This window comes from Myotis yumanensis, unplaced genomic scaffold (genome assembly GCF_028538775.1).
Source record: "Myotis yumanensis isolate MYYU_CA2020_CCGP unplaced genomic scaffold, mMyoYum1.0.hap1 SCAF_1, whole genome shotgun sequence".
Classification (NCBI taxonomy): domain Eukaryota; kingdom Metazoa; phylum Chordata; class Mammalia; order Chiroptera; family Vespertilionidae; genus Myotis; species Myotis yumanensis.
Window position 1 is genome coordinate 36,630,716 of NW_027223752.1, and position 27,464 is coordinate 36,658,179.

Here is a 27,464-nt window from a genome sequence, read left to right on the forward strand (position 1 = left end):
TCATCCATCATTGAGGATCTGCTGGTCAGCCCCAACAACTTTCTATGTTAGCAATTTTATCTAGGCATCCCTTTCCTAAAAGAATACATGAACTTCTGATATTCAAAAACTCTTGGAAGCAATTTTTTGTCTTCCTGATTATTCCCCTCATTAGTTACATAAAACTTTAACACATGTTAACAAACAACTTTAAGAAGCTTTTATTGAGCCCAAGTATGTCTAATTCCAAAATACTATGTTCTTAATAACTCCCTTAAAAAAGAAAGAAAGAAAAGAATAGTCTATATGAGTAGTAAATTAGAAGATTAATGAGAAAAATCCCACTATGCAAGAGAAAATGTTTAGGATGGTTTACAAACATCTAATAAAGAGTTGTAGCATGTCAGAGAAAATGAATTCTTAAAAGTGATTAATACTCTGCATGCCCACTTATTTCCTAAACTTTGGGAAATGTATAAAAAATAAGTTAAAAGTTATAGTCATCTGAATAAATACAAGAGCTGACTCAACTTCTACAAAATATGAAGGCAATGATATTTTGCTATTTATGAAAGTGATTCACATTCAAATAAATCTAACTAAAATTCATGGAATTATAACATCCTTAAAATTACAAAAGCCCTAGTTCTTCACTCTCCAAACCTTCAATACAATATACTGCAGACTTCATTTTTAATTCTATGATTATGTGAAAGAAATTATACTGATTTAACACACAGTTAAATTCAATAATAATATTGATCTAATTCATAAGTCGTTTAAAATGATTCATTCTTGAGTCTTGACCTTAATTTACCAAACTAAACTTTAATACTGATGTATTAGTTCTTTCTCTGGAAATTATCTAACTAGAAAATTTTCAGTACTGATGAATTTTCCAAGATCTGCCCACAAAATCATTTTTGTATACTAAAATGTCTCATTTAAAAACAAAAGCCACCTAAAATAAAAATAATAAAAACAAAGAGGTATAATTCAAGAGTTTGACTTCCTTAGTGCCCTATGCATATTCCTTCTAGAGGTAGCTATATCAAGTAAAATAAGTCCCTGGATCAATAATGTCCCTACTTTCCCAACAAATTACATTAAATAAAATTAAGTAACCTACTATAGAGTCCTCCATTAAAAAAAAAAAAAAAAAAAGCCGAAACCGGTTTGGCTCAGTGGATAGAGCGTTGGCCTGCGGACTGAAAGGTCCCAGGTTCGATTCCGGTCAAGGGCATGTACCTGGGTTGCGGGCACATCCCCAGTAGGAGATGTGCAGGAGGCAGCTGATCGATGTTTCTCTCCCATCGATGTTTCTAACTCTCTATCGCTCTCCCTTCCTCTCTGTAAAAAATCAATAAAATATATTTAAAAAAAAAAAAAAAAAAAAAAGGTGGGGAGAGCAGATTTACTTTTCCTTGTTTATATTTCTCCTACTATATATTCCTAAAAATATATATTGTGGATTTGGTATCCAAAAGATCTTCCAGCAAAACTCACATACTTACATAACTTTTTAGCAGTTTAACGTTCAAATTCAGATTCAACAAAAACTTCCTAGACCAGTGGTCGGCAAGCTCATTAGTCAACAGAGCCAAATATCAACAGTACAACGATTGCAATTTCTTTTGAGAGCCAAATTTTTTAAACTTAAACTATATAGGTAGGTACATTGTTATTAACTTAATTAGGGTACTTCCTAAGCTGGCCTTTGCTAAAAACGTCCTCAATCTGATTGAGGTACGTTCGCTGAGGTCGACCCCTTCCAACTCTCCCATCCACACTCATCTTGTATACTTGTTTCGTCTATCTCCTTTCCGAAAACCGACTTCTGTGCATGGGCCATGAAGTTTCAATTGCACTGTACGTGCACGCCCGCACGTGGTATTTTGTGGAAGAGCCACACTCAAGGGACCAAAGGGCCACTTGTGGCTCACGAGCCGCGGTTTACCGACCACTGTCCTAGACTATACTAGGAATTAAATTCCAACCACAACTGTATAAAAAGGGTATTGATGGCCATATGTTTAAAGGCAAATGACTTTCAGAGAGAGTAAATAATTTGCTCCTACAACTTGTAACAAGTGAATTCAAGGACCGAAATCCAGATATTACTGATGCCAAAAGGAAGGAGGAAGAGAAGACTTACTGCATGTCAATTATGAGCCAGGCACTTGCACACACTTACTCACTTAATTCTTATCATTGCTTTGTAAGCTAGGCACTATATACACTTTGAAGATGAGGAAACTGAAGTAATAAGTAATTAAGGTTTGTACAGCTAGTCATAGTAAAGACAAAACAGAAACCCTGGGATTACACATTGATAGATTGTTTACCTCAAATCACTATTTGTGATCCAAGGAGGAATGATGTGTTGTTTAATTTGTGGTTTTGGTTTTGTTTTGTTTTGTTCCTACAAAGAAGGGAACAATTTCACTGAATCAATTTTAACAAAATTTTCTAATTCCTTGAGATAATCATCTATGTTGGTAATCCCTGTAGGGTAACTATCAAGAATCCCCATTCCCAGCAGACAAAAAGATAATATTGATAACAGCACTTAGCAAGCAAATAGATGTCTACCCGATATTAACCCAATAATCCAACAGGGGAAAAAAACGTGATGACCTCATGTCCTTAGAATAGCTTTGCAACAAATTAGCCTCCTCTTGAACCAGGTGCAAATTCTTGAAACAAGCTGAAATACTTGTCCCCATTTTACCCAGTGCCCCCACATTCTACTAATTTAAGCCTATGATCCCACTCCCCACAAGCATAACTCTAAAGGACAGGAAGAGCAGTAAAAAAAGGGTGGTCTTAAAATGGGAAAGAAACTCTATGGGGACTAAAAAGCAAAATGCTTTTCCTCCCACCTTCTAAATTCTTCTAGATGGACTATTAATAAAAATTAACAACAACAAAAAACATTAGAAAATTAAATTTTAATATATTGGCACAGAGAATTCATATACTCTTGAAAGTTCGAAAGATGGTCTGGTAAAACTGGGTATACTAGTATATACCATTTTGGACAAAGGAGAAAGGAGGGGTAGGGTAAGAGATTTCAAAGGAAGTAGGCAATTTACAAGTAGTTGAAGAAGAACAACCCAGAAACAATCAGACACAGGGAATAATCTAGTAAACAGGCTCCTGTTTGGGGCACCTTCTTATCTTCTTTATTTAATTCAAATTAGTCTGCTAAAGAGAGCATGGGAAAATTCCCTCTGAATCTTTTAGGCAGTAAAGTGGGGAGGGTCAAAGGTTCTTTCTGAGTCTTTTGTTTCTTAATAACCAGCTTAAAATCAATATCACAAAAGGCAAAAACTTTGGTACCCTTCAAAACAATACTGTTTCAATAAATATATATATATACACACACACACATATATATACATATATATGTATATCAAACCTAAGTAATTTTCACCTTTTTATCATACGAAGTGTCTGTTTTCTGCTAACCTATAAAATTGTCTTCCATTGCCTGATATTCTTGACACCATTACAATTAGATAATTATTAGTAACTACAGGCCCGGTGCACGTGTTTGTGCACCGGTGGGGTCCCTCGGCCTGGCCTGAGCCTTCTAGCAATCCGGGACCCTTTGGGGGATGTCAGAGAGCCAGTTTCAGCCGATCCCCGCAAACCAGGCCGAGGGACCCATGCACTGGGCAGGTTTTGGCCTGATCCCCGGCCAGGCTGAGGGACCCCACCGGGGCACAAATCTGTGCAGCAGGGCCTCTAGTAAGCATATAAGATCTTTGGTTAATCTCTTCCCGCCCTCTCCCTCCCCCCCTTCCCTCCGAGATTCATCAGTTTGTTCCATGTTTCCATGCCTGTGCGTTGAGCGTCTGCCCCCTGGTAGTCAGTGTGCCTCACAGTCGAATGGTTGAATGGTCACTTAGGCTTTTATATATAAAGATAGGAAAGGAAAAAAGAGAAAGCCAGAATGTCATTTGGGCAGCTTCACCAGGAAGCTGCAATTTCATATTCCCCAAGGAACCACTGGTCCATTCCCTGCAAAACACCAGGGGAAATGGCCCAACAAAGGGGATATAGACACATGTGCAGTGAAGTTGGGTTGGCATAAAGAAGGTGTCTGTCAGTCACCACTGGGGACAGTTCATTGGCCAGAATAGACAGAGCCACTGCAAGCACATGGAAATTTGGGAAAAATAATCCCCTAAACAAAAGAGTTTGATCTTTTGTGACTCTTGGCTCTTGTGACTCTTATTGCTGTCTAGGCTTTTGGCTCTCTTGCATATGCCATATGGCCCATGGCCATGCAGACATCACATGCAATGGACTAATGGATTGCAGTGGGAAACACAAGATAAGCTAGCTTGATGCTGGATTGGACACTGCTCCAATATGGAATGAAATCTCTGGACGCTGACCCTGATTCTAGCCCTTCTGAAGCAATATCTACACTTCTTCCTCGGCGGGACAAAGAGAAATGGGACCTTGGAAACTCAAGGATTTAATTCCACAGAAATAAAGCTTTCTACGATATCTCATCCTCCCATATGAGTCTCAGAAAATTCCTTTTCTCGGGATATCACAAGAAATCTACCCACACAAGCAACAGGTGGGGACGAGGACTTCTCCCAAAAGGTAACCTCCTCTTCCATTACAAATTTTCCCTTATCCTTCTCATCTGCTTCTGCTCTTCCTCTAGATCACTCAAAATAATAAGGCAATGACACATCTTGAGCTCTATTATTCAAGAGCAAAGGTAAATAATTATAAAATATTGGCTAGGCTATGAGGAATTCATATTCCACAGTAGCTTTCAAATTCTGTTACATGGAACCAAACAGCTGCATGAGGTATTGCTATTAGTTCATAAATGAAAGATTGCCAACTAGGTTTCATTTGTAAAAGTATATAACTCCCATACCTATTTCGTTCATTATTCCAAACTTGAGGCAAGAAAAATAAAGTATAAGTATTACAAAAAAAATCAGTTCTAAAATTCTTACCCTAGTATAGGTAATAGGTAGAGGGGAAGAAGGTGACGGTTTGTTGCATTTTTTAAAATGAGTTCATCTTTCTTTTCTCTGATCACTTATTTATGATGCAAATCCTACAAGAAAAAAAATTAGTCTAAAAATTTTTTGAAGTTTCTTAATAATTCCATTTTCATTTTTTGAGAAGAACTTGTATCTGCTGTTGTTGAATGAAGTACTCTACAGATATCAATCATGTACAGTTGATGGATGGTGCTGCTGAGTTCAAACTTACTGATTTTCTGCCTGCTAGATCTGTCCATTTCTGATAGAAGAGTGCTGAATATCCAACTATAAGAGTACATTTGAGGTAGGCAGTTACACAGAAATGAGCAGAGCAAAAACGATGGGCCAGATACAGAAGGTCACCAGGGCAGAAAGCCCCAATGCCTAGCAACGGGCAAAACTGGAAAATCAAGGATCTCGCCCACAGGGTAATCTTTCCTCCCCTAGCATATCACTGGTCATACGGTTTAGACCAGAGGTCCTCAAACTTTTTAAACAGGGGGCCAGTTCACTGTCCCTCAGACATTCCACACATGCGCACTGCAGGCCCGGGACGAGTCAGCTGCTAAGCAGGACAGGCAGCGGCGGCAAAAACACCCGGTGGGCCGGATAAATGTTTTTGGCGGGCCGCATGTGGCCCGAGGGCCATAGTTTGAGGACGCCTGGTTTAGACCCCCTCAACCTTACAAATCACTGGTCATGCAGTTTGGACCCTCCCCTGACTTTTCCTCGCCTAGTCATGCAATGTGAAGGCCAGAGTGTAAAGGAAGATCAAGGGGCCTGAAGAGTGGCCTCACGTGATTTACATGTGGGCCTTACCATGACCACTCTCTTAAGCATTAACCTTAACATCTAGGCCTCAGTGTTTCAGCTCCAGACCCAGAAAAGCAGCAAAACCAGACGAGCAATGCTATGGCTGACATCAGGACCAGCTGCATTGACTAATGACCCCCTGACCTGCTGCTGACCAATCAAGTAGAGACCAAAACCCTAAAAGGACATGCCTGGAAAGCTCTTGAATATTTTATTGGGATCCTTCCAAGACCTCCAGTTACATACCTTCAAGAGAGAGGACCCAGTCTGGCTCTCTCTATGGAGCTCGCCCATGCCTTTTCCTACTCCCTTCCCCCAGGAGCATTTTTCTCTTTCTCCTAAGCTCCAAGGGCCCTTCTTTTGCCTCTGTAACTTGTTTCCTGAGCCCATTTCTTCTACCACTCACTTCTTTTACCTCTGTGACTTTCTTTTTTCTTTTGGGGATTAGGGATCCCAAACAAGTGGTTTATTTGCATATATGAAACAAGACCCCAGCCATGGGGAAAGGACACTCACTCCACGCTGGCCAGAGTGTGGAAGAACTTCTGTGACTTTCTAAATAAACTTTCCCTTATAGTTTGAGTCTTGGCTCTGAATTCTTTCTTAGCCAGAACTCAAGTACCGAGGCTGCTGAACCAAGCTCCAGTGTGACTCCACCAGTCTAACACCTGGTACCATTCTGTTATCAACAGATTCATCTATTTCTCTTTGAAATTCTATCAGATTTTTGTCTCACATATTTTGATAACCTACCATTAGGAGCATACACATTAAGGATTGTTATGTCTTCTTGAAGAATTGACCCTTGTATCATTACATAATGCGCCTCTGTATCCTTGAAAATGTTCCTTACTCTAAAGCAGTGATGGCGAACCTATGACACGCGTGTCAGAGGTGACACGCGAACTCATTTTTTTGGTTGATTTTTCTTTGTTAAATGGCATTTAAATATATAAAATAAATATCAAAAATATAAATCTTTGTTTTACTATGGTTGCAAATATCAAAACATTTCTATATGTGACACGGCACCAGAGTTAAGTTAGGGATTTTCAAAATGCTTACACGCCGAGCTCAAAAGGTTCGCCATCACTGCTCTAAAGTCTCCTCTGTCTGATATTAATAGAGCTAATTACTCCAGCTTTCATTTGATTAGTGGTAGCATGGCATTGTTATTGGGGTTAGGGTTCTTGGTTTCCACAAGACAGAATTTAAGAGGAAACCCCAGAGAAATTTCCAGACAGGCTTTTATGAAGCTTATGCTGATGCACAAAGGAGGAAGCACAGAGGAAAGGAAGGTCCTCTCAACTACATCCTGGAGCTAGCTCTGTTTGGCTGTTTTTATAAGCTGGGGACAAAGTGGCCTTGCAGGAAAAGATGGGCTTTTTTAAAAAAGGTGGGCATTATGAAAAAGGAAGGCTTGTGGAATTATCCATGTGAAGGTAGGAAAAGCAAGCAATTAGGAGGGAGACATAATTCTGCATTTTTTCTTTTCTTTTTTTTAGCTGGAAATAGAGGGCTGATGAGATTCTTGCAATCAGTTTATCCACATTTCACCTGTCTTACCTTGGCTTCCTGGCCACACGGTATTATTCCATTGCTGGGTCCAAGTCTCTATACCAGCGGTTCTCAACCTGTGGGTCGTGACCCCTTGGACAGTCGACCAAACCTTTCACAGGGGTCACCTAAGACCATCCTGCATATCAGATATTTACATTACGATTCATAACAGTAGCAACATTACAGTTATGAAGTAGCAACGAAAATAATTTTATGGTTGGGTCACAACATGAGGAACTGTATTTAAAGGGCCAGAAGGATGAGAACCACTGCTCTATACTGTCTCAGAATATCTTCCTCCAGCCTTTTCATCCATTCAGTTTCTGTCTTTTTATTGGTGTATTTAGACCACTGACATTTAAAGTAATTATTGATATACTTTGGTAAATATCTACTATATTTGTTATTGTTTTCTATTGGCCTTGTTCTTTGTTGCTATTTTTTTCTTCCATACCTTTTCTGTCTTTTTTCGTTTTAATTGAGGATTTATATAATTCCATTTTCTCTCCTTAGCATGTCACTTATACTTCCTTTTTCCCTTTAATGGTGGCCCCAAAATTTGCATTATAAATTTATAATTAATCCAAGTTCACTTTCAAATAACACTATGAGACAGGCTACTAAGTCAGGACAAGCAAAATAGGAAAATAGCCCAACAGTTTATAGCCATCTAGTAAACCGCAAAATCCTATCTTCCCTACACCAAAGACTTAAGAGAGGATGGTTTACACTGCTCACCAACCAGTGAGTAGATAGCTTAACCCCTTACTCAAGGAGGTAGCAGAAATCCATTTGCCAACAATACTCTGGCCCGTGATCAGCAAACTGTGGCTCGCGAGCCACATGCTTCTCTTTGGCCCCTTGAGTGTGGCTCTTCCTAAGCCTTAGGAGTACCCTAATTAAGTTAATAACAATGTACCTACCTATATAGTTTAAGTTTAAAACATTTGGCTCTCAAAAGCAATTTCAATCGTTGTACTGTTGATAATTGGCTCTGTTGACTAATGAGTTTGCCAACCACTCCAATAGATAAGGGTTCAAATAACTAAGGAAAGAATTAAAAAAATTGCTGGCTGGTTTTCTACTTTGGCTTTTCAATTGGAATTGCTTTCTGAGGACCTGAACAAAACCTTTACTACATAAATGAGACTCTGTACTCATTTGGCTCTGAAGATAAGGGACAATTCCTCCTTCCAGCTTAAATCTGGGTATTTACAGGTGACTACGAATCTCTGTGAAGGTATTAATTAGAGGGTATACCTCATGACATGCAGGAGCCCCATAGGGAATTCCAACTCAACTGTAATTAAATAATTGACTCATCTCAGGATGCACAGATAAAGGTTGGTTACCTAGCACTCCGAGCCCTCATGACTATATTATACAAGACGCATAAGAGGATTTGAGATAACTCTGGAAGTGACAACCCCTTGGAACTCAACCCACAAATAGCACACTTTCAACCTGCTACATAATATCCAAAGAAATTTGTTCAGACTCTACAGATCTCAAAATAAAACTAAAATCAATATGGGAAATTGTACCTCCAAGCCTAGACCCTAGCCCCCATTAATACTTCTGCAGATATACAATTAACAGGAAGCCTTTACTTGCAAGTACTTACAGAAATGGGAAGATTTAACTAGAAGTGATATCAACTTAAGATGTCCAAAATGTAGCTCTTTTGATGCCTAAATCAATTTTTGCATGCAAAATTAGAAAATGCCATCTCTAAAATTAAGCTGAAGGAATGGGAAGCTTATCTTAATTGCAAAATAGAAGCTCCCAGGAGGAGCACAGATCAGAAAGCCAGAAAAACAGGTTTCAGGCCGAGGAGAAACAGCTATTATGCATTTTCCTTTCTCTGGGACCCTGATGTGTTTGCAAAGGAATTTAACTTTTAGAGAATATAGTCCAGCTATACTAACCTATTACAATTAATATGTTTCCCATTCTCCTTACTAATACTTTGGGAGAAGTTGAAATTATCACAAAAGGGGAAGCCAATAAGGCCCTTGTAGATACTGAGGGCCACTTTATCTCTTCTTAACCACACCCAACTAATTGTCTTCTCCTTAGGAGTAAAGCTTCTGTACAAATGGCAGGAATATCTAATCAATTGCCTATTTTAAAATCAGAACCTGTTCCCTTCCACCAAAGGAATGTTATGGAACAATATATATTCTTGCTATGATCTCTCGGTTAAGTTTGTTTGACAGGCTTCCCAAAATTTGAATTTTAAGAGACTTTTTTGAAAACAATAAGTGGCTTTGAATTATTTCAATGGGCCCATGAAATACCTCAAGAATTTGTTCTTTCTTCTTGCAAAAGAGAATTTTTAAACTAATGAGGCCTATTTTGATATGCTTGAAATTACATGGAAAGCTTTGCCAAAAAGAATAATAACTATGTTCTATTTGTATACATTTATTTTTATTAAAATGGATGTTCCAGAGATTTCAGCCTGCCATAGGGAGAAAGTTGCAAAGATTCAGAGCCAAGTTCAAAGACAAAACTCTCAGAGGTAGTCAGCGGTCCTGTCAGTGACACTGGGCAAGCCAAGAGTGACCATTCCCTGTGGGAATATTGGGCAGTGATATTTGTGGCTCACACATTGGGGTATTTATAAATCGTTTCCAATGCTCAATGCACATCTCTGATGAGCCATGTGCAGCATCGTAAAATCTCACATATTATTTGTTCTTTATACACTGAAATTGTGTGTTGAATCTAAAAATGTGGGATTTGTGTTTTTCTATGTCATTTCATAGTAATTATTATTCACCAAGAAATTGTTATCTTGGAATGTTATGTCTTACAGAAAAAATAAAAAGACCCTTAGCAATTGCATTATAATCAGACCTATAACCATGTCATTTTAAGTTTTGTCATTTACGATCAGTCATTATTTTATTCCGATGCATTTGCAAATATGTTACATCCTTAGAAAGATCAATGAAAAGGACTCTGACTTAATCTAAAAGTACAGGTTTCTAAGCAGATCATATCTTCGAAGTAGACAAAGATTTATAAAACTCTAAGAAATAACTGGAATCATAAAATTACTGCAAATAATCAGAATAAACAAAAATTTATTATATGGGACTGAATGAACTGAGAATAATATTTTTATGACTTTGTTCAAAATGTTGCTTATTTTTAAACCTTTTTTTTTCTAAATAAGGAAGCTTATTTTTTCACTAGAGCAATTTGGTAAATTATACACTCATAAGCAATATTGAGGCATTTATATTTTTCTCCCTAATTCTTCCAGAATTAGGCAACTCTTAATGTTTTATTATTTTCATAGCAATATGTTTGTTTGCATGAATCCAATAAGAATTTGTTCTCTTCATAATAGGACACATAAAACTGATTTCCAATTGTGGTTTTATTAACCAAGACTTGACTGGAATATCATGTTTGAGAGAGATATGCCCGGACTCTGGATGTCACCAGAAAGCTTTAGGAATTCATGGTTCATGGCAGTCTTTCCAAGTAAGGAATAAAGGTTGCTTCCCTGGGAGATGGCAGAGAAAGAACCTCAAGACTTTTAGGGGGACCTCGAACTTGAGAAATTCACCCAAATTTAAAGGTATTGCAGGAAAAGCCTGATGGCAACTATGTGGCAACTTCTTTGCCCTGAGGTGCTAATTAAAGCTCAATCTGGAGATTTCTTATGATATTCCAGCAAAGCAGATTTAAGAAGGCCTATGTGATCAATTATTGTTGTTGTTATATTTATGCAAATAATCAGGCCAAATTGAAAGTGGGCTTAATACAGTAAATAGTCTTGGTTTGGCTATCCTATCCTATATAATAAAGAGGGAATATGCAAATTGACCATCTCTCCACCACAAAGATGGCTGCGCCCACAGCAGAGGCGGGGTTTCCGTAACACAAGATGGCTGCACCCACAGCAGAGGCCGAGTTCCCGTAACAAGCCTTAACGAGCAATCAGCAGGGACCTGAGGCTGCGGCCCCCACCCCCGCATGGGGCTTGACAGGAGATCTCAGGCCGTGCCCCCCACCCTGGCGCCAGGCCGGGGGACCTCAGGCCACGCCCCACCCTGCAGGGCTTGATCGGGTATCTCAAGGTGCGACCCCGCCCTGGTGCTGGGCCAGGGGACCTCAGGGTGCTCCCCTCACCCCGGGCCAAGGGGCCTCAGGCTGCGCCCCCTGCCCAGTGGGGCTTGACGGGGGACCTGAGGCTGCGCCCCACTCCTGATGGGGCTTGACTGGGGACCTGAGGCTGCACCCTCCTCCCAGCGCCGGGCCAGGGGACCTGAGGCTGCGCCCCTCCTATCCCCCCCCGCCTGGCAGGGCTTGACAAGGGTGGGACTGGCGGGGTCTGGATCTAGCCCAACTGGGGGTGGGCGGGCCGGCCGGGTCTGGGTCTCACGTGATTTTCAGGCGCACTTGGGTGGGCGGGGACTTTACTCTGGTTCCTGTGGTGCGCCCCAGACTCTGACAGGAAGAAGATATTCATATACATTTTACTAATTTTCTTTCATTTCTGACACTTCTATTATAGAGAAAGGGCAAATAGCAATATTAAAATATTTCCCCTAATTAATCCTCTTTTAATGTGCACCGGGCCACTAGTCCTATATAATAAAACCCTAATATGCAAGTCAACCGAACAGCTGAACAACCAGCAGTACAACCGGTCATTATGATGCGCACTGACCACCAGGGGGCAGACACACAGCGCAGGAGCTGCCCCCTGGTGATCAGTGTGCTCCCACAGTGGGAGTGCTGCTCAGCCAGAAGCCAGACTCATGCCTGGCGAGTGTAGCAGTGGTGGCAGGAACCTCTCCTGGCTCCACGGAAGCACTAAGGAACAGAGAGCTGAGGGGTAAGGAGCAGCGAGCACGCGAGCAGTAAGGAGCAAGGGATCCCGGACTGTGAGAGGGCACAGGCCGAGCTGAGGGATCCCCTGCCCCCAGTGCATGAATTTTGTGCACCAGGCCCCTAGTCTTTGATAAAAATGAGGGTGATTTTAGGGAGAAAATTGTATTTCAGTACCATCTATAATAAACAGTTGCGGATATAAGACTCCAGATAAAGTTTTATTTTTCACCTATAAACTGAACTTGACCCTGAATTTTTCTGGTTCCCTTAAATATTTGGCTACAACTCTCCAAACTAATGTTTCATTTTTTTCCCCATCCTTTAACTTGGAATTATTGAGAACTTCTAATGCAGTGTCAACCATATAAAATTTACCTGAGCACCTGATGACATCACCAGAGATATTTAAACTACATATAAAGATGATCTATCAGCCCAGCTGGTATGGATCAGTGGTTGAGCATCAACCTATGAACCAGTAGACCAGGGTTCAATTCCCAGTGAGGGCACATACCCGGGTTGCAGGCTTGATCCCCAGTAGGGGGCATGCAGGAGGCAGCCAATTAATGATTCGCATCATTGATGTTTCAATCTCTCCCTCTCCTTTGCTCTCTGAAATCAATCAAAACTTGAAAAAAAAAAAAAAAGATCTATCAGATTGTCACTGCCTGCTTTCATTTCAGCAAATGAAACTTTAACCCTTCTCGACTAACAGTCTTATAGACTCAGAAACCGGTTTATAATTTGCTGTGATCATTAACTTTTATATTTTTCTTTTATTTTCAAAGGCATACTCCTTATTAAATACCTGTTTGCTTGTTTACACAATGTAGGTCTCACTTTGGAAGCCCATCTGCATCACCACTTCCTGAAGTAAGACTCAACAATTTAACTGAACTGACTTATTTTCAGGACTAAATAAATGAGTCAATGAAATATGAAGCAATCTACCAACTTCACTTTTGGAACAATACAGTAATTCCATATAAGAGGATGATGCTTTGGGAATTCCAGCCTAGCCCTACTTTGGAAGAATCAGCTAACAGCCTCTGAGTTCCAGTCTCAAATCCCATTCCCTTATCTTCCTTAGATCAGGCAGGAGGAGACTTCCATAGTCTATACAGGCAAGGTCCATAGCCCTTGTCAGCAAGAAGCAGTTACTGAAGACAGACTGTCCTCCGTCATCACCCCTAAAAGATTTCAGGGATGGATACATAGTTAAGCATCCAAGCAGTTTGCAGTCGTCTAATAAATCACGAAATCCTAATTCAGTGATGGCGAACCTTTTGAGCTCAGCGTGTCAGCATTTTGAAAAACCCTAACTTAACTCTGGTGCCGTGTCACATATAGAAATGTTTTGATATTTGCAACCATAGTAAAACAAAGATTTATATTTTTGATATTTATTTTATATATTTAAATGCCATTTAACAAAGAAAAATCAACCAAAAAAATGAGTTCGCGTGTCACCTCTGACACGTGTGTCACCTCTGACACGTGTGTCATAGGTTCGCCATCACTGCCCTAATTCTTACTTTTGCTCCTCTATAGATAAGGTAGATCTTCTTTCAAGATTGTCTGCATGTTTGATTTTCTGCAGTTTGAATGTGATATGCCTACTTAAGTTTTTTGGGTACATATCCTCCTTGGCATTCTCTGAATTTCTTGGATCTGTGGTTTGAAATCTAACATTAATTTGGGGAAATTCTCAGTCATTATTACATCAAATAACTCTTTTGTTCCTTTTTCTCTTTCTTCTCCTTCTGGTATTCTTGCTATGCATAGGTTACACTTTCTGTAGTGTCCTACAGTCCTTGAATATGTTTTTACTGTTTGTTTGTTTGTTTGTTTGTTTTTCCTCAGTCTTCCTTCTCATTGCTTTTCAGTTTGGGAAGTTTCTATTGATATATCTTCAAGCACAGATATATTCTTTCTTCAACTGTGTCCTGTCTAAGGAGACCATAAAAGGCATTCTTTATTTCTGTTACAGTGTTTTTAATATCTAGTATTTCTTCTTGATTTTTTCTTGGCATTTCCATCTCTCTAACTTACATTATCTACCTGTTCCTCCAGGTTTTCTATGTCTTCCTTTAGAGCCATTGGCGTATTAATGATAGTTGTTTTAAATTCCTGGTTTAATAATTCCAATATCCCTGCCATATCTGAGTCTAATTCAGATGCTTGTTTTGTCTCTTTAAAAACTGTTCTTGTCGAAACCGGTTTGGCTCAGTGGATAGAGCGACGGCCTGCGGACTGAAAGGTCGCAGGTTCGATTCCGGTCAAGGGCATGTGCCTTGGTTGCTGGCACATCCCCAGCAGGAGATGTGCAGGAGTCAGCTGGTCGATGTTTCTCTCTCATCGATGTTTCTAACTCTCTATCTCTCTCCCTTCCTCTCTGTAAAAAATCAATAATATTATTTAAAAAACAAAACAAAAAACTGTTCTTTTGCTAAATGCTTTGTAATATTTTTTGTTGTTACTGAAAGCCAGATATAATGCACTGAGTAAAACAGACTGCAGCAAATAGGTATTTAGTAATGAGGGGAGAAGTTTCTATAATCCTATAAGTAGGTCTTAGTCTTTTAGTGAGCCTGTGCTCCCAGGCTGTGAACTTATTAAGTTCTGTACAGTCTCCCATTCACTCCTACCCCCCACAATTAAGAGGAACAAGATGGCTAGAACTGGCTAGAGTTTAGTACTTCCCTTTCTCTAGGTCAGTTAGGCTCTGAAAACACCCTAATAGGTTAAGGCTGGTAAAATACTCTCTCCTGATGGTAGACCTTATTAAGAAAAAGAGAATGCCTTGGCATATTTCCAAATGGTTACTTTCGCTTCCCTCTACAGAAAGCACTAGAGTGTTTTTCTGATACTCAACTGTGAAGACCTGGAGGTAGAACCATGAAAGTGTGGCAGTCCCCTATTATTAGGTCCCCCTGGAGTTTTTAACCAAATACAGTTTAGGTTTTCCTACCCAGTACTGGTTCCCTTAGAGCAGTGGTCGGCAAACTGTGGCTCGCGAGCCACATGCGGCTCTTTGGCCCCTTGAGTGTGGCTCTTCCACAAAATACCACGTGCGGGTGCGCACGTACAGTGCGATTGAAACTTCGTGTCCCATGTGCAGAAGTTGGTATTTTGTGGAAGAGCCACACTCAAGGGGCCAAAGAGCCACATGTGGCTCGCGAGCCACAGTTTGCCGACCACGGCCTTAGAGGTTTCCACTCCTGGATTTCTGCTGGGGTAAGTTGCCATTCTCTGTATTCACCTATCTCTCCAATTTGAGGGGTAGCAGTTTGCCTTTTGACCTCACTTCTCTGAGCAGACAAAAAGGGCCACATGCTAACCCAAGCATGTCAAATTCATGGCCCGAGGACCACATGCGGCCCACAATGAATATTTTTGCGGCCCAGCTAATATAACGGTATGTAAGAAATGTTTTAATAAAAATTTCGTAACTTAATTTTTACAATATCCTGTTATACATAATTATTAATAACGAACTACAACATTTGCTAATGACTGATTACTATAATCGTGTTGCATTCATTTCCCTTATGCGCCTTACACACAGGTGCACCATTTCTCTCCACTAACACTAGCAGCAAATATTTTGGCAGCTGATTGCCACGTCATTAGTCTTGGACTGACTTGTTTGGTGTGCAGAACAGGAAATATTTTGCTTTTGGAGAACAAAAAAAATAGGTTTATTTGCAATACACTTAATAATTTGTGCAGTTATTCAGTATCTGGTAAGTTAATGTTCAAAAAAATATATTAATTTTTATTAAAATGTTATATTATTTTATGTTAACAATTACTCATTTATTTCAGCCCATTGTATTCAGCATGTCTCTATAGAAATAAACCTACGTTTCTATGAAAATTGAAGCTTTTGTTTTTAAGTGGCCCACATAAACTTAAACCTTCTTTATTTGGCCCGTGTTAGCCTTTGTGCTTGACATGCTTATGCTAACCTGACTAACTCAGGGAAGGCCTACTTGGCAGCCTTGCAAAGTCAAGAGACCTAAAGTAACCACAAAGGATGATCTGACATTAAAACCTTTTAATTAAAAAGCAGTTTATAGTGGGTAGTCATGTCCTAGGCCAGTATCTTCCCTGACAAAGATCAACTTCGAACTTCACTGAGCCTATTGTCTTTTTGCATCTACGATAACATACCTGTGGAATGTCAGGGTAACTTGTAACTTCCCTTTTTCTGGATCCCTCAGGACACAAATTCCCTCATTGTTATTGTTATTGTTTTAATTGTTGACTGTTAACTATCCTATGCCCACCTATGTAAAAGAAGCATGTGTCTATCATTTTACTTTTTATCCAATCCCAGAGGTTCCCCTCCCCACTCCCAACTTCGCTTTCTCCCACCTTCCTAATCTGTCACCAATGGATTTCATGTAACCCACTTATATCTCCACCCTTGATAGTAATTTATAAAAACAGATGAAAAACCACCATTCTCCAGAGCATTATCCCAATATGTTGAGATTCTGCTTCCTGGAAATTGTCTACAGTTTGACTCAAATAACTCACAAAAATTCTTTACAGGATTGAATGTTTTCTTACGCTAACATCTGACACACCTACGAAGATTTGTTGAGTTTTCAGTTTGTTCAGTTTCCTATTTGTTATTAGAACAAAGTGATAACTTCTAAAAGCTCTTTACATGCTGAACTGAAAACCACACACACAAAAAAAATCTCCATTTTCAATCTTTACCTTCACATTTACTGATAAAGTGATAACACTCTTATGAGATTAAGGAGAGGGGAAAAATGCAAATCTCAATTTGTCTCAATGGCATACAAATTGCCTAAAATATGATTAATCATAGTGTTTACCTTTTTATAAAGCTAAAATGCAAATTATTAATCAATACACTTCATTCTTTCTTTCTGAACCAATTAAAACATATGGACAATCAAATTTTATAGAAATCATTATTATAAATTAAAATATTTCCTAAATAAACACCTAAATATTAAGTTTCCATTAAGGACTTTAAAAAAATTTATCAGTATGTACTGCAATTCACTGATTACCCTTACTGCTCAATTAATATGCAGAAAAATAAAGCCTGTTTCTTTTTTTTTTTTTTAATATATTTTATTGGTTTTTTACAGAGAGGAAGGGAGAGGGAGAGAGAGTTAGAAAAATCGATGAGAGAGAAACATCGATCAGCTGCCTCCTGCACACCTGTTACTGGGGATGTGCCCACAACCAAGGTACATGCCCTTCACCGGAATCGAACCTGGGACCTTTCGGTCCGCAGGCTGACGCTCTATCCACTGAGCCAAACCAGTTAGGGCAAAGCCTGTTTCTTAAGTCCTAAAATCCTATATAATAAAAGGCTAATATGCAAATCGACTGAAAGGTGGAACGACCAGTCACTAACTATGACGCACACTGACCACAAGGGGGCAGACGCTCAACGCAGGAGCTGCCCCCCGGTGATAAGTGCGCTCCCACAGGGGGAGCGCCGCTAAGCCAGAAGCTGGGCTCTTGGCTGGCGAGCACAGCAGTGGTGGTGGGAGCCTCTCCTGCCTCTGCAGCAGTCGGACATCCCCCTGAGGGCTCCCGGACTGCGAGAGGGCGCAGGCCAGGCTGAAGGGACCAACCCTGCCCCTGAGTGCGAGAATTTCGTGCACCAGGCCTCTAGTAGCATTATAATCCCTTTTAAACAATTTAAATTTTGAGATTCTTCCTCTGGAGGAAAATCAGTAGAAAGAGAAAATCTGTATGTGAAATTTGACATTTGGGTTCCAAATTCCCAACATTTGCTATCATTATGGAATAAACCTATGTCAAATTTAATATCCTTAGGAAATCTTCATCCACTGTAGAGTGCTATCTGTTCTTATGGCAAAAAAACAGCTAAAATTTTTTGCAATATCACACTGTAAAACAGATGATTACTTTTAAAAAATGTTTTTATTTTAATCCTACCAGAGAATATGTTTATTGATTTTAGAGAGAGAGGAAGAGAGAGAGAGAGAGAGAAACATCAATCAGTGCCTCCCAAACAAACCACAAATGGGATCAAATCCGCAACCTAGATATATGACCAGAAATTGAACCCCCAATCTTTTTGGTGCATGGGATGGCACTCCAACCACTTGAGCCACCAGCCAGGGCCAACTCATTGCTTTTTATATTAATGACTTAAATTATATTCAACTGAGTTTTAACTTACTTAACCAAAAGCATGCTGGTTAAATAAGATGAACACATCTAATTCACCTTAAGGAATTTAAAGTATGTTGCAAAATATGCCTTCAAACATTACAAGAACATGAAAATGGCCAAACCCAAAGGAACTAATATTAGCATTAATTCACTTTACACATTTGCAAATTTTATTTTATTATTTCCACATCTATAATGCATTAGATACAATAGACATTTCTGAGCCCTTTATACAGTGAACAGATGGTAAACCATTACAAAATTAGGAGCTAGGGTAACATCCTAAGGAATTATTAATAATAATTAATAATTCTTGCTCTTCAGCCAGAGGATAGCTACAGACTTGGACAATTTTCCCTACAAAGATAATGAGGAATTAGAGTGAGATACCTGGGAGATGACTTGGGAATGGTCACAAAAAGAAGTGGGAAAAGTGACCACAGTAACAAGTGAAAGATTATATTAAAGCTCTTATAAAAAAAGATTAATCTGCCCAAAAAACAGTTGTCAAATAATAAGGAAGATGGATGCTGTGAAAGATAGAAAAGAATGCTATAAAAGGAAAGTTCCACTCTTAATCTGCTAAATATAAAATATATTCCTAAAACCCCAAAACAAAGTCAATATCTAAGTAAACCTAGGACTTAGTACTTGGCATAGTTTCTAGCTAAAGTAATAACCAACAAAATGAATCCAATTATGTCAGTTCACAAGAGATAAAGAAAAAACATCAAAACCAAAAACCAAAAAAGACTTAATCATGTCGGTGGTTACATATGCAAAAACAAACTATTCAGGTGAAAATGGCTATGTAAAAGAGACAAGGGAGCCTAGCAAATAGAGCACAGAATGTAGTCCTGCTCCAAAAAAAGTCATAATGTTTAGAAAGTCAGTGTACCATTTCCAGAGCTGAAATAATGTAGTCTCAGCGGAATCTTTTGAGAAAGTAATAGAGCATTAATAAACAATACCGTGGTTTCTAAAGAGAAAGGGGATTCCTAACTTTTAAAAAGAGAACATTTTGATTTATTAACAAAGTTATTTCAATATTAACTGTGAAAAATGGCTTACCTTTCTTCTCCTAGAATATAAGATGCTGACAAAACCACATGATATTTCCAAAGAAAGATATTATTCCTTGAATCTGGGTCACTGAAATAATCAACTGTTCAAAATGAGACAAGAGAAAAGGGTAATATTAATTATCTATACTCATATATTTTCTTTGTTGTTAACATGAAACATCTATTAATAAAAGCCTAAGCAACCGTTACAGCAGAACGACTGGAACGACCGGTCGCTATGATGCACACTGACCACCAGGGGCAGACGCTCAACACAGTGCACTCCCACAGGGGGAACGGCCGCTCAGCCAGAAGCTGGGCTCACGGCTGGTGAGTGCAGCGGCGGTGGTGGGAGCCTCTCCTGCCTCCACAGCAGCACTAAGGAGCAGTGAGTCGAGCAGTAAGGAGCCAGCAGGTGGGAGATAAGGAGCGAGGGATCCCAGACTGCAAGAGGGATGTCCCCCGAGGGTTCCCAGACTGCGAGAGGGTGCAGGCCGGGCTGAGGGACATCCCCTCCCTCCCGTGCACAAATGTTGTGCACCAGGCCTCTAGTACTATGTATCTCATATAAAACCTGATAAGGCCATTCCCTGGAGAGTTCAAACCTGGGGACAAACTGTCCCCAGGTTTGAACTCTCCAGGGATAACTCCTTTGAAACAAAGACAGGACAAATAATTAACTCTATTTAAACAATTCTTGATCACTCAATATCAACAGGTTATTTTTAATTTTAAAAGTTTTCTTTAATATTTACCATTATTATCCCACTTACATTTTTTTTCCCTAAATAGGAATACGAATCAGGTAATACAAAAAGACCCCACTGTACATTTTTTTTTATAAAAAGGGTAGGGACAGGAGACAGGACAGGAATATCCCAAACAGCTTCAAGGACAAAAAGCATGTTCCACACCAGATCATATTTACAGTTCCTCATCTAGAATTCAACTAACATATAACTGCAGCAATCAGCCAAGCTTAGCAAATTAAAATAACAGTAATTTTGACAGATTACCTTCTATAAATATTCAAATATGGACATTTATGTGCATGCAAGGGTCTCTGTATGCCAATCAAAATGCTTTGTTTAGGATCCTAAAATTGAGCTTTCTTTTTCACCCTTCTTTTCTTAGGAGTCCCCTGAATCCTTAACTTTCATTTTAACTCTTTCACCTCAGCTGACAAAGAGACCAATCATTGCTCTATTTATAGCCTGAATTATTATCCATAGCCTTAATTAAAATTTTAAGAATAATAGTCATATAAAGCATCAATAGACAAAAAGAAAAGTGCCTAGAACCTTTGAAAATCTATCTGTAAACACAAAAGGAAAGACCCAGTAGCAGTGGAGGGAGGGGGCAGAGACAGGATCTTAAGGGATGGCAACTGAAAAAGAGATTAACTTTTTATTCATGGAATCAGATATGCCTTGGTATAGTAAAATCCAAATGCAAAGAAAAATTAACAACTTCATAAATTTGAGCCTACATTCAAAGTCCCACTAAGATAGACTACCATATATTTGTCTCAAGACAAGACGCTACATTTTGAAAACAAGTTTAAGTATATGAAAGTGTCAAAGAAGGGAAATAACAATTACAGTTTAAACTTCCATGGGTTTAAACTTCATGGGTCTATTTATATGCAGAATTTATTTAATAAATACTATAAATGTATATTCTCTTCCTTACAATTTTAATGACATTTTCTTTTCTCAAGATTACTTTATTGTAAGAATAAAATATATAATACATATAACATATAAAATATGTGTTAATTAACTGGTTATGCTGTCAATAAGGCTTCCAATCAATAGTAGCTAAAGTTGGGGAGTAAAAAGTTATAAGCAGATGTCTGACTGCATGGGGGTTAGCTACTCCAAACACCTACATTGTTCAAGGGTCAACGGTAGAATGAAATTCAAACCAAATGCAATTTTTGAAATCCACAGATAGCCCTTTTAATCAAGGCAAGATATCTGATGCATGGATTTGCTCATTGTCCTTCTATCCTATCTCCTATTAGTCAGTTTCCCTAAAACATATACACAATTACTGCCACTCTGCATCTAGGACAGCATCATAACTATATAAGAAAAGTCAGCTTATTCAGAGGCATATGCTGGACTGTTCCCACCTGGAAAGAAACAACTATTAATACCTCTACTGAGATTGCTCAAAATACTTCTAGAAAGTTAGGCAGACTTGCAAGAAACTTACTTTATGATCACTCACCAACCAACCACCCAAACCCAGGTCCAACAGTGATTCCAAGCCAGACCAGTGGTTTTCAAAGCAGGAAAGGGAGAAGAAAAGTCTGGTCTAGAGACCAATAGCTTCAGGCTTCCCTGAGAGCTTGTTAAAAATGCAGAATCTCTGGCCTTATCCTAAGACATATTTAATCAGAATCTGCATTTTAACAAGATCCCCAAATAACTCATATACATATTAAAATTTGAGAAGCTCTTCAGGAAGAAGAATATTAGAATGAGAGAGAAGGTATAATATTCTGTTCAAAAAATGGTTCCCACTGCAGGCCATGTTTGGCTAATAAGCAACCAATCTTTAACCTCTGGATTATAGCATCATTATTCCTGCCACAATTTTTTCTTTGTTTTTTTAAAATAAGGTATCTTGAAAAACAGAAACTCCTCGAGACCCAAAGAAATGAGTATATAATGATTAAATGTCAGGTCCTAAGAAATGCTGACAGTTACCTTAGAGCAAGTGGTTCTGTCTCATGCTCCCAGATCACATTAACTAAACAAGTTAATTTTAAAATAATAATAATTCCTCTCATTCCAAATGCTAAACACTTAGAGCATGTGGGATCCCAGTGGCTGAGAAAGAGACCAAAAAAAAAAAAAAGCCTATGCCATCTTGTAAGCAGAGAGGAGAAGACTGTAGACTGTATGTGCTGGTTATTCGACTACTGTCTCTCAACTCCAAATTCACCCATAATACTCAGCTCAGTAATGCTAAAAATAGAAGTCTAGAAACCATTTTTCTCTTTTGCCAACTAGCTTTCTCATGCTACCAATAAGGGCACTAGAAGGAGAAACTTGCTTTTCCCAGTCAGTATAGCTACAGCATAGGCCCTCAATCCCAGCGACAGCCACCAGTGTTTTCTGACACTCACAGAAGTATCAGCAACATCCAGGCAGTAACCTCCTCCAGAGGCTTTGAGCTCCAAAACTACTCCAAGATCTTCTTTGATCCCCCAGCCCTACAGGTGGTTGCTGCTTTCTATAATTGTTGTCTGTGTTACTCCAGTGTTCCTCTTTTGCTTTTTCAACCCTCCAATACCTATAAAACCCATTGTCTATCCTAAATTTTGTTAGTATATCTAGTGTGGATTGTTTCCCTATCCAGAGTCTTACTGATACATCATGGCTAGATGGAATAAAATTCAGCATGAACTTGATCACTCTGGAACACTATTTTTCCAAAACATGACAGTCCATGAAAAAAATGTTTACTGCCACTCCCCCAAAATAGGTGCAAGATGGGAAATAGATGCAAGAAGTACAGTTGGGAAAGAAGGAATAGGGAACACAACCTAAGAAGTAATATATTCAAACAAATACCATGGTAAAAAACATTTTAGCCCCAAAAACATAAAGAAAAGGCCAATAAAAAATCTGAAACAAATTTTCCCCCTTAAGCAATACAAATCAGAGTTTGAAAGGTAGAAGGAACTTTATTCTTCTGCCTCTGCCATTGTTCAGTTTTGTTAAAGCAGTTTTATATTGAGTTTGAATTACTTTCAGGACAGTACTGAGAAATTAGGGAAAATCCAAAGATCTCAAAAATGATGAAAGCAATAGGAAATAGGATCTATGAAGAAAGGTTCAAGGACTCATACTTTTTAGTCTAGTCTAATGAAAAGAAAACTTCAAGGCAACAAAATAACGGCCAACCAGTTTAAAAGATCTGACCAGCTAGGCTTCATCATTCCTACAAGTGTTTAAAATGATTGAAGGTAAAGTAAATAAAGATATAAAATGGAGCTTCTTAGCTTACTGACTCTCCTTCAAAGCAGAGCTCCTCATGCTTTTTACACATAAGAATGACCTAGAATATTTTTTACAAAAATAACGATGATGATGGTGATGCCCAGAATGTTAATGCCAGAGATCTGATTTAACTGGTCTCAGATAGAGTGTAGGCATAACTTAAAAACAAAAACAAAAAATATCTAAGTGTTTATAATGTACTGACAGAAGGGCTAATAACCACTTAATGGAACATTCCATAACTTTACTACTCAAGGTATGGTAAGGACTAGCTACATCCAGATTTCCTAAAAAGCTTGTTAGAAGGCAGCATCTCAGGCCTATTCCAAAAACTCTGCGTAAGAATCTACACATTAATAAAATCCCCAAGTAATCTGCATGCACATTAAAATTTAAAAACACTGTTCTATTACCATTTGAAAAGGCTGTATCTGTGTGTGTGTGTGTGTGTGTGAGAGAGAGAGAGAGGAGTACAAACTCCAGCCTAAAAATAACTTGCTAAATAGAAATTTTTCTGAAGTTACAATTATTAAATTTTTATACTTTTAGAGTCTATTAAAGTTTACTAAAAATACTATTTTAGTGAATAAACCAATATTTAATAATAACTATTATTTATTCAGTATGTAGTATTTGTAAGCATTGTTCTCTACAAAAATATTTAAACCTCAACAGATGTCTGTAAAGTAGATAATTTTATAATCCCTGTTTTACAGATAAGGAAACTGAGGCAAGAGTTATATTAAAAAAATAATTTGCTCTAGATCACATAACTATTAAGTGGCAAAGTTGAGAACTGAACCTACATAGTCTTGTTTAAAAGCTTATACTCTTGGTTGGGTGGGCGTGAACAAAGGGGTGTAGGAGGAAATGGGGACATTTGTAATAGTCAACAATAAAAATAAAGTTAAAAAAAGAGTGTATACTCTTTTTTTTTTTTTTAATATATTTTATTGATTTTTTACAGAGAGGAAAGGAGAGAGGTAGAGAGCCAGAAACATTGATGAGAGAGAAACATCGATCAGCTGCCTCCTGCACATCTCCTACTGGGGATGTGCCCGCAACCCAGGTACATGCCCTTGACCGGAATCGAACCTGGGACCTTTCAGTCCGCAGGCCGACGCTCTATCCACTGAGCCAAACCGGTTTCGGCAAGAGTGTATACTCTTAATCACAAAATAATACTATCAATACCATCCCAAAACATTCTGAAATCATTCAGGAAGGAAGCATAATTACTGGTAATAAAAATTCTATAAGAGTAAAGAAAAAAAAATCAGTGTGTTTTCTTCTGGTTAAAAAAAAAAAACCAACAGAGTTCTAAAAGTGATGTAATTACATCAACACTGTTATGGATCTGTGGCCCACACTTAAAACAGAGAGGAACATGATCAAGAAGATGTAACCCAGAAGGTTACTTATAACACTAACAATGTCAATATTTGGGGATATGTAAGGAACATACCAATAATGTTACATGAGACTCCCCTATGGAAAAAAGTTTTTAATAATAACCACTCTGTTATCTACATTTGGAAATAATTGAAATGTCATGTTAGGAGATAGTCTCCTCAATGCCTCCTTAATTCACCCCTATCGTAACTGCTCATACTACAACTTCCACCCCCACAGAAAATTAAAGTACATAAGGCTATGATTATTTTTCACAATAAAACAGGCATGATATAAATTTAGTCTGTTTTTTATCCTCTTCTGTATCCCACTGTTCCTAACTTTGAAAAAAGTCCAATCTGCTCTGTCATTATTGAAACAAAAATTCCAGTCCCAGTAAGACCCAAATGTTACTTCTGAAAATCACTGAAACAACTTTGTTTTTAAAATGACTTTAGAGAGAGAAATGGAGAGAGAGAAACATTGATGTGAGAGAGAAACATAGATCGGTTGCCTCCCACATGCGCCCCAATCTGGGATTGCACCTGTCACCTTTTGGGGTACTGAACAAATCCAATCAACTGAGTCACACCAGCCAGAGCTTGAAGACACCTTTTAAAGGAGAAGTCAGACAGAGGCTGTCAGTAAAAGACCTACTAGAAAGTTTTAATAATATATGTGAATTCTAAATAACACAATAGAATAGCCAAAGTTCCCAGAGATAAACAATATTATTGTATTAGCAAATGGAATAGTTTAAAATATGCAAAAGTATATCCTATGAGTATTTAAAGCAGAGCAACAATTTCTAAGATGTTTTAGCTTCACTTAATCCAAGTATGCTCCTAAAAAAAGTGTATAATACCCTTTCATTAACAATGACAAAACCCTGGTGACCTAGTTTCTGAGAATGAAAAGAACTACAGATATTAAAAATAGAGTGTCTTAACCCATAAGAGTTATTAAAGTGGATGCTGGAGACAAAAAGATTTGGGGGCTAAAAGTACCAATGCAAAGACTCACTAAAGCCCAGCTAGTATGGCTCAAGTGGTTGAGCGTTGACCTATGAACCAGGAGGTCATGGCACATGCCCAGGTTGCAGGCTCAATCCCCAGTGTGGAACGTGCAGGTGGCAACCAATCAATGATTCTCTCTCATCATTGACTTTTACATCTCTCCCTTTCCCTTCCTCTCTGAAATCAATAAAAATACACTTAAAAAAAAAAAAAGACTCATTAAAATGTAAGTCTCCTGAACATCTAGTGTAAAATTATGACTTCAAGCAACTCATTGGTCACTTTAGATGAAGTTTTATGTGAATACTTTAAGCTGAGGTCCATATGAAGAAGTACTACAGAGATATAACTTGATTTCCTAAAAAGTAGAGTCAAACTTTCTAGGAAGCAAACATAGACAAAACCCAAAAGAAAAGTGTTCTTAGGAGGTAAAGCAATTGTCAAAAAAAACACAGAAGCTGAGCATTTCTGATATTACTCTTTCATTAACTAGTATAACTAACAAAATGACTCACAACAAAATTTCTTATAAATTTCCATCAGGTTTTAATTATCCATATTAGTTATGTAATATGTAAATTATTTGTACTTATCTTTTTCTTATAGTTAGTATCTGAAAACCACTCTTTTCACCTCTCACCTAGCTTCCTAATGGTTTGTCCTCAATCTGTCCTCCTTTCCAACCATATTAAAAAAGACATTATTTGAATAATAAAATAAAATATATTTATAAAAATAAAAATATACCTCAAGTGATATTTACTAAATACTGGTTGAATGCATAAATACCACCACCCCTACTACCGTCATAACAGAAAAATCATTCATTATACACTGAGTGGCCAGATTATTATGACCACCTGACATTTGAAGGCAAATTAGCTATAATTTCCCACTGAAGTTGCTAGAGGGCCAGACCATTATAAATAGGGAAGCAGGTTGTTTACCACAACAGAAGTGATTTTTTTCTGAATATATGGGTAAACAACAGGATACTGTATATACTGTGTATGTGTGTGTGTGTGTGTGTGTGTGTGTATATATATATATATATATATATATATATATATATATATCCCACGTTCAAAGGCTGTTAAATCGCGTTGTTTTAAGAAAAAAAATAACTTCTACTGTCGTGGTAAACAACCTGCTTCCCTATTTATAATGGTCTGGCCCTCTAGCAACTTCAGCGCGAAATTATAGCTATTTTGCCTACAAATGTCAGGTGGTCATAATAATCTGGCCACTCACTGTATATATCATGTGTAAAACTTTAAATGGAAAAAATTTACCACCTCCATCACCAATAAAATAGAAAACTTTATTATATCAAAGAAAAATAACTATTTAAAAATTACTAGAATCATTTCTTCATCATAAGAAAGAATAAATTAAAAAGATGATTCAGCCCCAGATGGTCTTGCTCAGTTGTTAAATGTCAACCCATGAACCAGGTGGTCACAGTTTGATTTTGGTCAGGGCACATGCCCAGGTTGTTGGCTCAATCCCCAGTAGTGGCAGTGCAGCAGACAACCAATCAATGATTCT

The 27,464-nt window shown here is 38.3% G+C and overlaps 1 protein-coding gene across 7 annotated transcripts in view; it reads right to left on the reverse strand.

Moving 5' to 3' along the window:
* Positions 1-27,464, reverse strand: part of FUT8 (fucosyltransferase 8) — a 226,598-nt gene that overhangs the window by 139,874 nt on the left and 59,260 nt on the right. For 5 of the 7 annotated variants that reach the window (XM_070418252.1, XM_070418213.1, XM_070418263.1 and 2 more), the window contains one exon: positions 19,500-19,593. The exons of 1 other annotated variant lie outside the window; for it this stretch is intronic. The gene's annotated coding sequence lies outside the window, so the exon portion shown is untranslated. Of the gene's footprint in view, positions 1-4,970; positions 5,062-19,499; positions 19,594-27,464 lie in introns of those variants that run through there. One more of the 7 variants, XM_070418241.1, reaches the window with a different exon arrangement.